Raw genomic sequence first — 12,183 nt, 5'->3', positions numbered from 1 at the left:
TCTTTTTTGGGGGGGTAAAATGTTGGAAACTGCTGAAGGCTGTCCTTGATAATGGGTGCATGGTGAAAGTAACAAAGTGACAAAGCTCACCTTGTTTTTGACATTTTAGTGCAACCTTCAAAACCTCCTAGTACTGTTGCACGAAATGTGATTTTCTATTTAAACTGTCTGTTCTCAACAAAAGTGGGGTGGTATTGAATGTTAACTCTTTTGTTCTTTAGAGCCTTGATTTTCATCCTTCATCACTCTTCATTCCACAAAATCAGTACGTGACATTATGGAGGCTTAAGATGACAGAAAAATAAATGTTTCATTTGGTCTGTTCATGTTTTACTGAATATGCTGCAGACACCTCTGTGCTGCATAGTAAAGTCTGCTGTGAGATGTTTTGTAGCTGCCCAGATTAGGGAAAATAACTGCATGCCAGATCAGAACATGCAGTGCTTTTATTTTTTTTTAAATGCAAAATTATCCTTTAATGATATTGTTTTTCTGTTTGTGGAGGCATGTAACCTTTGTGGTGAGACAAGAAGTACAACACTGGATCTGTCTTCACATGGAAAGTAGCAGTTGTTTTGTTTTCCCCTCTTTTTCTCCTGCTCCTTTTCCTCTCTTGGAGCTAAATGTGTTGTTGATCAAATGTGGTCCTGTGCAGATTAAATGAATATTATCTTTGATCAAAAAGCGGCATTTTAGAATGCTGAAAACCTCCGGAATCTCTCTGTTTTAAAATCCGTACCAAACTGTAGCTGCCCATTCTTTCTCTGCTCTCATGTGGCTGAGTGCCCCTGCAACACTGTCCTGTTCATGTGTAACTGGCCTTTGCTTTTCTGACTGGAGAAAACTCTGTGTTCTCTGTGTGACTTGGGTTCAGGCGTCTGGCCGGAAATCCCAATGAATCATGTTTCTGTTTGGCCCTTACCGCCATGCTTTCTCTTTCTTTTCTATTATCTTTCCTTCCTTACTTTGTTTGCTGAATTTGGTATTTTTTGTTATTACCGTTTCATCCGATGTTTGTTTGTATCTGAGCAGGGCTGGCGCTGTAGTGAGAGATCGGCTTCTCCCTTGAAGACATTTGCTGGGTGCAACAAAATTATCTTCCTAGATGACAGCATCAGGGTATGACAACGACAATGACTTTACACAGCAGAAGAAAGTCTGTTAAAACACAGCAAAGACAGACTTAGCTGGAAAGCAAAAAAAATGTTTCATGTAATGTGGCCTGGTTCAAAAAATCATTGCTTTGCTTCACTGCATAGTCATCTTATTGATGTCGTTGTGCAATGGGGAAATACCATAGATCACAGTTAAACAACTGGCTGAGTGCTTAAACAGAGTTTTTAAAAAGCATAAAAACTACAGAATCAGTCTATGAATTTCCTGCTGTAAATCCTTAACTTGGGCTATGAGAGAGTTTTCCCAGTTCCTCTCTTTATTTTCAGAGCCTGAAAATATTGCCTTGGTTGCAGAGCTGGAGGAGGTCAAATGTGTCCCAAATGATTCAGCCCTCCACCCCCTTGCTCCTCATTCTTCAGCTTATGTTAACTTTAAATCAGTATTACGACTCGCTAAATCAAAGGGAGCACTTATTTACAGCCCCTCACATTTTATTCGTTTGAAACAAAGGGTGGAAAATAAACTTTTAATGGTGCCTTTTCCCCATGCTTTCCCAGTGTGTGTGTGTGATGGGTTTTGCTGTGGGAGCTGTCTTGCTGTGCCAAGCACATCAAGAGCAAAAACCCCAAGGAGATGGGAAAGGAATGAGCCCTGGCCGGCACAGTTCGGGGGCCCAGGTATGTTTTAAATTACATGAAACAAGTGATGTCAGCCCTGCTTGCTTTTCATCATTGGCCTTGGCAGAGAGGCCTCATAATAAAACATGCACTGAACTGGACCAGGATCTCTCCTGGAGATCAGATGTAAATGAATAAGTGAATAATTCATTACTGTTTAGGAATAATAGGTATTAAGCAAACCAGTTCCCTGATCCTTACTCTGAAAGCCCCGAGTCATGAGAATTTTTGTTTTCTAAAATTATCTTCAAGCTGATTTTGTGTACTTCAGAGATCTTTAAAAATAAACCATAAATGTATGCTCATGCATATGCAAAAAAATTGTGCAAGCTATACTGATCTAATTTCGGTGAAAAGAGACACATACGTGACTTGTTTTGCTTTATGATGCAATGTCAATGTAATTAAAGGAACTGCTTTTTTGCTGCGAGAAAAGATCATGTAATAAGTGAGATGAGATAAAATTGTGTTGATGCAATTGATCAAAGCCCTGTCTTGATGGAAACACACCCTGTGATTCACAAATGAGCCATGCTGAAGTGTCTGAAGTGTTTTTTTTTTTTAATTGTAGACTAATGCGCACTCATGGGGCCTTGGGTCCATCATGTTGCCTGTATCAGAGGAGGTACCTTAAAGACATTTTATATTTTTGTTGTTGTAGCACCTGAAATGTAACGCATTCTGTGACACATTGAAGTGCTATTGTTTTGTGTTCCTGCTCAGGTTGTGGCTTTCTGGATTGGGCCATCTTTCAAACAAGGGGCCTGAGAATGCTGGTTAAACCTGAAAGACAGGGCATGTGATGGAGAAAGGAGTCTTGGTTTCACACCATGCTTTGTGCATGTGCTGTCTCTTTCCAGTCATATTATTCTTAATTCTCGGCAGGCAAGCGAACCTAAGAAAGATTTCAAATAAAACGAGGCCATTTGGCCCCTCTTGTTAGTGACTTGGTGATCGAGGAGACTTGTCCACCTGTTTCCTGAAGGATCACAGGGAATCTATTTCAGCAACATGGTGGGTAAGTTTGTTCGAGATCCTTACACTCCCTTGTGTAAAGAAGCACCTCCTTATTTCAGACCTAAGAGCACTTTCCTGTTGTGTCCTGGAGTCCTCTTATCTCTCATATCCCCTCACAGCCTCCTCTGTTTCTTTTGCCTGTGTGTGCAACACACTCCTTTAAGGACAGGAATTAACCTTGTTGCCTTTATTTGCACCGATTCCAGCACAACTAGGTTTTATAATGTTGTGACTACAGTGACACCCAGTATTCTAAACAAGGTCAATACATTGTATTTGAACAGCTTGAACAGAGTGAGAAATGGGTGTTAATTCCACACTGAAAAGAGCTGAACTTCTACTCCCTACCTGGTGCTTTGCAGCTTGAATGCTGATGCAACTCCCCCATTCAAAACTAGCTGGAACATAACTTCCCTTTATGTAATGTTTTATTTTTGCTTTTTTTTTACACAGCACCAGAGTGGAAACACGAGGAGAACAAAAAGTGGATCTTTCATAGGTTACAGATTTGCAGCAATCATAAGAAATGAAATGTTTTCTAATTGAGGACTAGCGTAAACTGTTTCTTGTCCTACTTGGGAAATTTGTCCTGTTCCAAGCTCTCCTGGGACAGATGTACCCTTCAGATGACATTACTTGTGCCTTCTCCAGCCCTCTGCCGCTTTGCACTGCATTATAGGCATTCAGTGTTTCGAGTTTCATGTGTTTCCTTTCACAATCTTTTCAGTTAGATTAAGTGTGACAGATCTGCAAAGCACATGACAAAAGATCTGAAGGCAGACATGAATTAGGGCAGACATGTGATGTGATATTAAAAGGTCAGAAGGTCTCCCTGTACACTAATTTTAAACATATGATCCCAGTCATTGCAAAGTTTATCTCGGTATCAAAACAGAAAAACATCACAGCACAACCCTAATCAAAAATGATGGCTTGACATATAGTATAACATCCATAATGTGATTAAATCGTGTGTCTTTCTTTTCTTTCTATTTCATGTTATTTTATTTTCAAAAGTTAAAGTAAAGTAATATCTGCCATGCCAAACATTCCGTTACCAGAAAAAAAAGAGGTCTCTTTTTGTACTTTAGTTTGAGATGTTTTTTTATGATCTGAAAAGATTCAGTACACGAGAGCATTTGAATTATTGCTCCTGCTGAATTACAAACACGTGCAAAGATCTGTAGTTTCCTGGGCTTTGTCATGTTAGCAAAACACTTAGGGCAGTCCTGTGACCAGGATTAGACTAGATAACCAGCAATCGAATTATAGGAACTATATAGGTGGTACTTAGGCTTGGTTAACTTTTGGTTACAGATGTTGGTCAAGTACAGGTCTGCCTGTACTTGATTATACTTGACAGCTGAAATTCTTGTAAAGTTACTCCAGCAATGCTTATTGAAAATAATTTCAAGAGCAGGACAGAAAAAAACAAATACATTTCCATGAAGCAATAAATATGTAGCCATGCTTGTTTTCAGTGCTTCTCAATGAAGTGCATGCAAATAGTAAATTGTAAAAATGGCTCATTGGAGGCAAAGGAAGTGGTATCGGCAACAGAGAGGAACTTCACTGATTGTATCCTAGCAGTTTTGTGTTAAAGCTCTTTCAGGGACTATAGATTTAGCTGTTTTGTTAAATTGTAGTTGTCAGGCAGTGCTGAATCTGGTGTCAGGTCAGTTTAATTGCTTTGGAGCAGCCTGACAGTGGTCTGTGCAGGCATTACCTCATGGCTGCCCAAATGCATCCGCACGCTGGTCACATACAGTTATGCCACCTAGCTTGATTACTTTTCAAGTAAACTCACCAGACAGACAAGGCGTTTTTCCTCTTTAGATCTGAGTCAAGTGCAGCTGAGGTCAAGTGGCAATGAAGTTGCCCACATAGCTGTCAGACCTGTATGGTAAATGAAATCTTGACTATAAAGTCCATAGACCAAGATGAGAAGGAAGACTACATTTGCATCTCTGGTTCCCCTGATGGGAATCAGGCTTAGCAAACCTTCCCGTTCAAATGTTGAGCCTCACTTACTGAAGCAAAGATGCCCCTTTGATTGAAAGACATCTTACCCAGTGGTCATGGCAACAGGGAACACCTGGATGGAGCCACGTTATCTACAAAGATGAGTGGCTACCTGATCAGTTCCAGAGTCACTGAAAAGACATGTGAAGGAGCCCCCTCCAACATTTGAACATAGCAGAGAACTATAGGTGGAGAGGATTATAAAACAGGCTTTAAATCTATACAGTTGCCTTAAATATTCCTATATAAAATGTATACTTGCCCAACAATATTGTGTTTTGGGAAGTGTAATCATTTCTGATGAGTAATCCTTCCCTTCCATCTGAGCCCATGATTGAGTATTATTCTCCAGTCTCCTCCAGGCACATGCTGCCTGAGCCAAAGAAAAGAAAATAGGAGAGAGATAGAGAGAAAACCAAAATGAGAACAGGAGAGAATCACTGAGAGAGAGAGAGAGGGGGGGGAAATCACCCTCATACTTCGTCCAGCAGGAAATTCAATAAAAATTCTTCAAAAGGCTGGGCTGACATTGAAAAATTGTGAAATTATAAAATGGACCTCGGTAAGGAAAGAGAAGAGTTATTATATTTGGCATGGAGAGAGAGCCCTGGGCTCCGTTTTCAAATGAGCCGTCACAGATTGAAAGAGTTTAGCCTCATGTTGATTAAATATGGTGCTGGACCCGCAGCCCGCCAGCCCAGCATCAAGAGACGTTTGTGTTCAGGCGGAGGGGGAGAGGAGAGCCGGAGAGCGACAGGGATGGGGAGGAGAGCCGGAGCCCCCTTTTATTCTGTCACAGGGGGTGGGGCGGTGTTTAACGGCGAAGGCGCCGGTTATCAAAACAGACCGCAGCCAGGGGAGGGGGAAAGCGAGAGGGAGAGGAAGAAGGAGTTGCGAAGGACGGAGGTAGAGTGTGGAAGAGAGAACTTTCGAACAGAACAGAACGCGGGGAGGAGGGGAGCTGGGAGCAGGGAGGGGGAGTGGCTGGGTGAGGGACTGGATGGATTGCCCTGCCAAAAACAGTAAAAGGAAAAGGGCTGGGGTTTCCAGCAGTGAGTAATGAGGGTAATACTTCAAAATGCTTAAAAATGTGTTGCAAGGCAGGAGTCTGGCTAGTTTGCTAATTCACTAACCTTGTACCTCCTGGTAGCCCGGTTTCTCAACATGGGAGGCTCTGAGGTTAAAATGTCAGGAAAAACGAGTGCTCCACTCTTTCTTGTTGGGAAGCTCAGCTTCCTGTTTCGCAGGTCTTGCCTTCAGAGACGCTTCAAGATAGTTTACTCATTAATCCACGTCCTTACAAAAAAAAAAAAGCCTAGTCATTTAGATCAGAAGCGATGGGTTGCACTCCCTTTTGATGTAAATGTTTTTGATTATCATATGCTGTTTTTTAAACACTCCGATTCTCCCATCCCACAGGACGCTCCAGAAAATTAGATGTTCCATTTCTGGCACATTTTACTTGTATAACAATTGAAAGCTAATAAAAAATGAATCTTACAGATTTCTACAGGAAAAAAAAATCGCCTTGGATTGAGGGTATGAATACAAGGGAGAGACAGACTGAGCACAAGCGAGAGATAATCAGGAATGTAATAGATGACAACTGGTGGGATATTATTCAGTTGAGATTGCTGTGTTGTGACTATAAATAATATTAGAACTGTTCTTTTTACCTGCTGGGTGCATGAACTTCACTGAACCACCTGGCGGAGTGAGTTGATTTGCATTTAAAATTCATTTTCATATCAAATATGGATAGTTTAGAGACCCCAGCTGTCTGGTTAAAGTGTAGTGAGAGCTGGCACTTAGGGGCCATGTTTCTGTAAGAATCGACAGGAATAAATTTAACCATGCACTGTCAAAACAATACGAAGCGAAATGAAGTGAAACAGGATGGGATTTGTCATTCTTCAGAAATTTGGCACCAAAATACAGATAACATAGTAAAACTTCCTCGAGTTTTATGTAAACTGTCCCCTTCACAGTGCACTGTATCATAGAATAGGAGCTGTAACTACTGACTTACAACTTGGGTACTTTCAGCTCATTTATCTCCGAGAATTGAAACACTTACAGTGCCTGTAATCCTGGCCTGCAAGGCATGGAAACCAGCTGGAGACACTGATGTTGGCGGCAGGTGGTGATTTCAGTCAGAACCTGCAAACCTGTTTAAAGGAAACGTCAATGAGCTGCTCGCCGAAAGACTTTAGAAACAGCAGCAAAACATGAAAAGTCCCGCAGAGTGTGTCTTCTGCTCTTGTCACTGGTTTTCAGGGGTTAAATGCGAGCTGCCCCTGTTAATGTGCCACGAATGGTCATCTTGCTATCAGGGAGGTCATTTGCTGCCTGAACGCCCAGGCTGCTCATTAATAGCACAGTCTGTGACCTGTTTTCAGCTCGTCACCAACCAAAGGGGCAGTCATCTCAGCTCTGGCTTTCCTAATGACCTTGTGTGCAAGGGAGGAATGTGCATCAGTAACTTCAGATCATGAACCTGAAGGAAACCAAGAACAATGAGTTTAATTGGTCAACCACCTTTTGAAAGCCCCATTTCATCTGTCTTCTGATCCCTCCCAGCCTGCAGACTGAAGAGGCTGTCTGGACTCGTGGGTAGAGGGTTCAAATCCTGGCTGATGTACTCTTGAATGCGTACTTCATTCAGATTGCCCCAGTAAATGCTCCACTGTATAAATGGGTACTATCCAAGGTTGTCAGTGATTACTGGAATGACTGGAAAGGTTAATCACTATGTCTAAAAGCATTAGCTAAATACATACATATGATGGACACCACTTGCAACCATGGGTGAGATTTAAACCTAAAAGGCTATGCGTACGTTATCTCTCACCACAGTCTCTCTTCACTCCTGTTTTTCTGGTTCAGGTTGAAGCCCTGGCAGTTCAGATATTCAACAATGGTGCAGTACTATTCAGGGCTCAGAGTTTGCTTGGTTACTGCGTAGTTTGCCATTATCAATGGCCTAAGAGTAATTATTTAGTAATCTTTTTAGAGAAGTTACAAACACTATAGGCCTGTTTAGTCCTCCTCAAAAGGTTTTCATTTTCTTCCCCTTCATCTCTTGATATATCCAATACATCAGGCTGATGTATCACTTATGCCACCTGGGGTGGTTTTCAATGTGACGCAAAGTTCAAGTGAAATGTGTTGCTTGAAGCTGCTGTGATTGTTTCAGTTGAAAACATGAACCAGTTAAGAAGGCTATAAGGGCTTGGAGGTGATCTTGTTTCATATATAATGCAAACATGCATAATATATTTTGAAAAATGAATTAAAGGGGTATTTGAGTGCTGAATTAAGAAGATGGCTTGCTGTCAAGCTTTGTACCATTACTGCAGAGATTAACAAGGGAGTCAGAATTAAAATATGGTTGATGTCGTTACCACAGCATTCTGAAACATGACTTAGCAATGAGGACCATCTGTGAGGGAAAATAATAGCAGATCTGCTGTGCAGCCTGAATAGTTATTGTAGTTTTAGAGCCATGAAGCATCTCATGCCTTCCATTCTCAGTGTTTAATTTTAGAGATCTGTAAATTATTTCGGCAAACTTCTCATTGATATTACTGGTGGAACTTGATCAGAAGCACACACCTTGCTTTTGAAACCAGTTTAAAAGCGCAAAAAATTGAAAACCTATCAGGTGTCTTAATTAATATGACAAAAGATACAGAACCAGATTTCTATTCAAATGCATTTTTCCTACTCTTTTTGTTAAAAAGATAGGCCTGGTTGGTGATGAGATGGAAGTCCTTCAAATAAAAATCAGATCTCTACTTTACATGGTATATGTGGATCTGTAGATAGCAGTCTTTTCATTTGAACAAAATTTCCCAAACATTGCCCTGGTGTGGTGACCAGGGACATGGTTTTGTAGCAGGTGCTATCCTCTGGATGAGATGTTGACCCAGTTTCCTGACTATTTGGATATAAGCACATAGCATAGGATATAAAAAGAAGAGACCAATTGGTCCAAAAGCCCATTTGGGAATTAGTAGCTAATTGATCAAAAGAACTCTTCCAGTCTTTTCTTGAAATAAGCCAGGGTTTCATCTTCCACAACATGCCTGGGCAGTTTCTACTTGAATCCAATCCTATTGTTGTTTTCTTTGTTCAAGATTAGTAAGGTTATAGCGTATCAGTGTAGGGTAACTAGAAAAACCTTTGATATTAAAAGGATTAATGACCAGAATCAGGGTCATTCATTTTTTGATCCCAGGAATGCGTTCACTTTCTTTTGTTTCAATCATTTTCATGTTTTATTTTTGAAATGCTCAGAGGAAGTTAGGGAGTTGCTGGACAGGAAGTTCAGAAGCACAAACATTTTTGGATCGAACCAGGGTGAAACGTTTAGGGGCTGGCTGATGCATCAAATGTTAAGATGTTAAGGGGTGAAATGTATTGCTCTGAGTATGGCATAAGTATTTTTTTTTATTACAATCAAGCATGGGTTTCACAACATAATCATTTTTAATTACCACTTCAAGCATTCCTTACTATACTCTCCAGAAAATGTCAAACCAGGTAGCTACTGGTACATGCTTTACCTGCTTTCTTCAATATCTGACAGAAACAGAAATAAGCCCTTAAGCAGTATTCCTACGGCTATTTGTTGGCCCCAGAAAATGCCAATGTTTTTTTCCCCTCATAACAATAGATTTTATTGCACTAAAATTGCTGTTATTTCCTCTTGCCTTAGACTAATGATTTCAATAGCCTCATCCTCATAAGTACAGTCTAATGCAATTCCAATTGGTATGTACGGTTTCTGCTTTATCAAAACCCTGCTCACGCTCCAAGAGTATGGAGCGATTGACGGTCATTGCTTCGTTATACTGTACATTAATATAAAGGATTGCTGTTATTTCAAAGCAGATTACATTCCTTCAGCTGCAGTCTCCTGGTATGCCTGGGCCATTTTTATTCTGCTAACAAATTGCTGTACATTTCGTTATCAGATCATGAATCATTATTGTATTTTATATATTTTTTTCCAGGGGTATACAGTCAATACGGATAAAGAGAAATAAGTAAAGGCAAAATAGTGAATGTGTGCTAATGGAGTTTTACATTAGGGCTGTCAGCCTATGTGTGATCAATGGGATTTGGCATTTCATTGGCCATCATTTATAAAGTGCAGCTTAAGCAATGCATGGTTCAGTCCTCTCTGCACGCCTGTCTGTGTTGGATTTAATTGATATAAAATCTGCATCTTAACTTAACTGTATCAATACTTTCACATTGGAATCTTTTTGAAAAGATGTATAGCTGTAAAATGCCAAAACTGTTAGAAAGATATATGGTATAAATGATGTATTTACTTCTTTCAAATGGCACAACGTTTTTTTGTGGTTTGTGTAATATTTGACATGACGGCAAGACACAGTGCATTGAAGCTGATTGAAGGTGTTTCAATACTGTTTTTGACAGTAAGGACCTAGTAATTTATTTGACTTGCTACTTTTATAATATTGTTTTTTTTTACTTACACTTTTATCCAAGGAGACCTCCATTTGTGTCCATTTATTCAGATGGGTATTTTACTGGAGCAAATAGCAATCTGATCAAGGGTATTACAGCCGTGTCTTGCCTAGGATTTGAACACACAGCTTTCGAGTTACAAGCCCAGAGCCCCAACCACTGCTCCACACTGCTGCCCTACTTAATGACCACTGCTTGATCACCAGAGATCCCATGGCACTGTTCACAACAGTAAGAGTAGAGGTGTTAAACATGGCGTGTCTGCCTAAATTTTCCACTTAGTTCAGTTGTTGAAGTAATTTCTCAATTCACCAGATTTTCTGTGTGCCACCCAGGTTGAGGCTGCATATCAGTGGTGGATATAATGGGTGCCCTCCTCAATATAAAGTGCTTTGGGATCATTTAAGGTGGAACACAGTACACACATTCAAATAGTTATTTTCTGCTTCACTACAGAAACTAAATCTATGAATAGTCTTGATAAAACCTCTGCATGGAATGTTAAATCACAGAGATTTGGGAATAACGCAGTTCAGAAGTCTGAGCATGCACACAAATGAAGGCAGTGCAAAACTGATGAATAATAGTATCAGTAATCTAACCTTAGGTGGGACATGTGTCCGTTATAATGCACTCTGTTTAGATGTGTTTTATAATTGTTCCCAATCAATCAATTGATCAATGATTATTTCAGTGACAAGTTTCAAACAGAATTTTGGATATTTCGTTTTATTTTTCAAATGATCAATATGTTAGTTTGGCTATTGTTAATACAGGAAGTCATAGGCACAAACGGAAAAACATGACACCTTAAATAGATACAGAAGAGCACTTAAAAACCAGTAAGGACTCCTTTGTTAGAATTCCAGTTCCCAGTGGTCACCATGTCAGTAGCAGCATTCATTTCACTTTTGATTTATGAAAGAGCACCTCATATTGGCGATATTTTAACAGTGTTGCAAAAATCAAGTGCAAGCTGTTTTTCACTTATTTATTTGACTAAATACTTCCAGTGCAGGAACAAATGTGCTTGAACAATATTTAGTGGCATACATCTACTACCTTCGGGTGATAATGAAATCAATCGTCACTAATATAACTGCGATTAGACCCTATAACAACACTTGTGCAGACTCCCCTCCTGTATTAATCTTGCTATTAGGTAAGCATTATGGCAGTTTTATGGCAGCTATGAAGCTAATCTGTCACTAATGCAAACTGAATTATTATGATTGCCTGCACTTGCTATTTGTTAACTTGGACGCTGTAATAGAACGGGGGTTAAAAAAGAGAAAGTACGAAAAAAATAAGAACACATCTTGCAGTGCCTTATGTTTCAACATGCTGTCAGGTTTGAGCCAGCGGACCTGCAAATTTCTTTTTGTTTCGAGTGCAGGTCATGTTCAAAACCTAATTTGCTAAGCTTGCACAAGTCGCTCCTGAAAGTGAGAGCAAGCTGATAAGTACCTTCAACACAGCAAAAAAAAAAATGCCATGCATATAGGAACTTGTGGTTTTTGGTGAGCAGCTTTGCTTTAATTTTGTATTGTACGGATTTTAATTACGTATTGTACTCATTCAGTCAAGATCGTTGTATGTTGTGGGAATGACAAGGCATAACACATCTTTTAAAAGGGTACCAGTCAGAATAGTAGCAAGTGAAAGTGCACACATTCACCACAGTGTCTCAAAAACAAATTCAGACTGGTTCTTTTCTCAACCGGACACAAACGTGGGGACTGAGAGTTAAGGCGGGATTCAGCTGAACTTAGACTCGCCTGCCTGTCGCTCACCTGGTACTTGATGGCAGCTGTGTGGTGTCTAAAACAAAACTGCGCCCTTGCACTGG

At 40.1% G+C, this 12,183-nt stretch overlaps 1 long non-coding RNA gene across 5 annotated transcripts in view; it reads left to right on the top strand.

Annotated features, from left to right (window-relative positions):
• LOC148674328 (uncharacterized) overlaps window positions 1-12,183 on the top strand; it is an 83,492-nt gene that overhangs the window by 26,188 nt on the left and 45,121 nt on the right. For 2 of the 5 annotated variants that reach the window (XR_015935299.1, XR_015935297.1), the window contains exon 4: window positions 1,033-10,229. The exons of 2 other annotated variants lie outside the window; for them this stretch is intronic. This is a non-coding gene — a long non-coding RNA (uncharacterized LOC148674328). Of the gene's footprint in view, window positions 1-1,032; window positions 10,230-12,183 lie in introns of those variants that run through there. One more of the 5 variants, XR_015935300.1, reaches the window with a different exon arrangement.

This window comes from Lepisosteus platostomus, chromosome 3 (genome assembly GCF_059453375.1).
Source record: "Lepisosteus platostomus isolate fLepPlt1 chromosome 3, fLepPlt1.hap1, whole genome shotgun sequence".
NCBI lineage: Eukaryota > Metazoa > Chordata > Actinopteri > Semionotiformes > Lepisosteidae > Lepisosteus > Lepisosteus platostomus.
This window is presented reverse-complemented; position numbering and strand designations above follow the sequence as displayed.